The sequence below is a fragment of the Prinia subflava genome, chromosome 17 (genome assembly GCF_021018805.1).
Source record: "Prinia subflava isolate CZ2003 ecotype Zambia chromosome 17, Cam_Psub_1.2, whole genome shotgun sequence".
NCBI classification, from domain to species: Eukaryota; Metazoa; Chordata; class Aves; order Passeriformes; family Cisticolidae; genus Prinia; species Prinia subflava.
Window position 1 is genome coordinate 4525001 of NC_086263.1, and position 2426 is coordinate 4527426.

Consider the following 2426-nt stretch of genomic DNA (forward strand, 5'->3'; position numbering starts at 1 on the left):
TGAGGCCACCCTGCTCGACACTGGGCCCAAGACACCTTTTGCCCCTGGGACAAAATCAGGACCTTCTCCCACCCCAGCCCTCCTGGGAGGAGCCGCCGGCGCCGCCCAGCAGCGCCCGGGCAATGCTTCCAGGCACCGCTGAAAAATTGCAGTTTGTCTGTGCATATGTTTGGACTCTCTTTCCATGTTGTCCTGTTTACAAGTTAACCTAAGTTGGGGTGTTTGTCACGGGTCTTCTTGGTTTTGTATTTAAATAAATAACGCGGCAAAGCGTCCCGCCAGGGGTTTGCTGCAGGTAGTTATATCCTCATGTGTAACGTGCTGCCCCCCCGGCCAGCACCTTAGTAAATGATCAACTCACCGCTGTGAACCTGCCAACTTGCTATAACAACTCTGCTTTAAAAAAAGTGTTTGTGATCAGGCTTTCTCTTTGTCATCGTATGTGCATGCAGTATGATCAGTTGAACAATAACCATCAATAAAGTTTCACAAGATTTGAAAACGAAGTTTCTGTAGCATTTATATCTAAGGATGATAAATAAATTATCTTTAAAATTGAAACAGAGAGAGAAAGAGACTATATTAATCGATGAAAAATGGGGCAGTAACATATATTTATACTGGTGAGGGAATGAACTGAAATTTATTAAGAGTTCGATCCCCACATTTATTATGTAAGATATGCAAAACAAGCCTCCTACTAATGAAAAGAAAAAGTAAATTTTGTTTAAACACAGTGATGAAAGCAAATTGAAAAATGTTTACCAAATGTTAGGCTTCCAATTGAAAGTGTGGATGAGACATCTTTTTTGGAATTGCACACACAAAATGTCTAATGTAGAGAATAACAGAATTTATTTGCAATTTTAATTTTCCTGAGATGGCTTTACAGCTCCCACTCTCCAAATGATTATATGGCGTTTTAGTCTATTAAAATTATCTTGAAAGGTTGAGGGTGCAGCCCATATTAGAAAATATTTTGTTTATAAAACTCCTACAGTACTCCTAGTAGTCATTTTAAAATGTATGTCTGAAATAGTTATGTAAGAAAAGCATTTGAAATTTTTTTACAATATATATTGGGAATGTTTTCACTTATATAAATAACTACTGATAATATGACTTATGAAAAAATTATTACTACCATATGTGGAATATAGTGACTTCTAAACAGATTTAAAAAAAAAAGAGAAAACCCTACAACCCAGAAAATGTGTATATCTGTCTTTAGAAATTAGTGTTTATATCACAACCGTGATTTGTGAATAAAGAAAAATGGTTTGTAATATCAAAATAAAAGCTTAGTCTGAAAAGGTACGAATCCGTTGGTGTTCACAGTCATTTTGCTTTCCCTGCTCGCAGTGTGGGTGCCGGGGCTGTGCCCGCGGTGTCCCCACGGCCTGTGTGCCCCCCGTGTCCCCAGAGTGGGGCTGGCTGCCCCCCGAGTGCCAGCCCTGCTGCTGTCCGTGTGTCTGTCCCTGTGTCCCTGTCACCACAGGCCTGGCACAGCCCGCCTGGCACCGGGTCCAGGGTTTGGTTCCAAAGGGGACAAGTCCCAGCACCAGCACCAGCTCTGCTTTGCAGGCAGCACTGCCTGGTACGTGGGGAATAACTGGGGTTTGTTCCTAGGGGTGGAAAAGGCATCTCCCAGACTTCCAGATTCCAGTTAGCCTTCCACTGGCTGTCCCTTTCACAGACAGTCTGTCACTGGGCACAGCAGGGCAAAGGTCCACAGGCTCCTCCTGTCCAAGCTTGTTGCCCAAGCCTCAAGAAGGGTGGCCACGTGCTGGAGTTCCAGACGTGCCCTTTAGCCCAGCAGGTCCCGATGAGGCCTGTGGGGTGACGTGCCTTGGCCGTGTCACATGCATGCCACCAGAATTATGTGACCCTTCCACCTGGGTTCCCATTATGCTCTAATTTAGCAGAGAAATACAGAGAGAAGGGGTTCAACATTGCCTGGGTTGCAGTTTAGCAGGAGGTTTTATTCTACCAAGTGCCTGAATCCTTTCAGGAAGATGAAGAGAAGAAATCCTGGTATTTGCCAGGAATGGTGGGGAGATATTACACTGTGCTTAATTTATATCTTTATATGGCATACAAGCACAAAATGTCCAAGTGCACTCTCCTGCACATCAGACATGACGGATGCATTGCCCTGCTCCCTCAGTGGATGAAGTGACTGAGGTGGTAATAATGGGTAAGATTTGGGCTGAAGGCAGGTGAGAAACAAATAAACTCAAGTGGGACACATGGGCACACATGGAGAAGCTGAAATGCCACATAACTTTTACCTGGTTGGATTCACCTGCTTGTGTCTGTATCATTACTTATGTCTAAGGCAGTAATGCTTCCTTTCTTGGCCAAGCAGCCAAGATGTTAAATTAATAAAGACCCCTTTGTATTTGTTGAACAATTAGACAGGTAAT

The 2426-nt window shown here is 43.7% G+C and overlaps 1 protein-coding gene across 31 annotated transcripts in view; it reads left to right on the plus strand.

Moving 5' to 3' along the window:
• Positions 1-1839, plus strand: part of RBFOX1 (RNA binding fox-1 homolog 1) — an 818485-nt gene extending 816646 nt beyond the window's left edge. For 16 of the 31 annotated variants that reach the window (XM_063414918.1, XM_063414939.1, XM_063414937.1 and 13 more), the window contains one exon: positions 1-1839. This exon is cut by the window's left edge and continues 2775 nt beyond it. The gene's annotated coding sequence lies outside the window, so the exon portion shown is untranslated. The other 15 variants (XM_063414944.1, XM_063414913.1, XM_063414929.1 and 12 more) reach the window with 8 other exon arrangements.
• Positions 1840-2426: the final 587 nt, after the last annotated feature.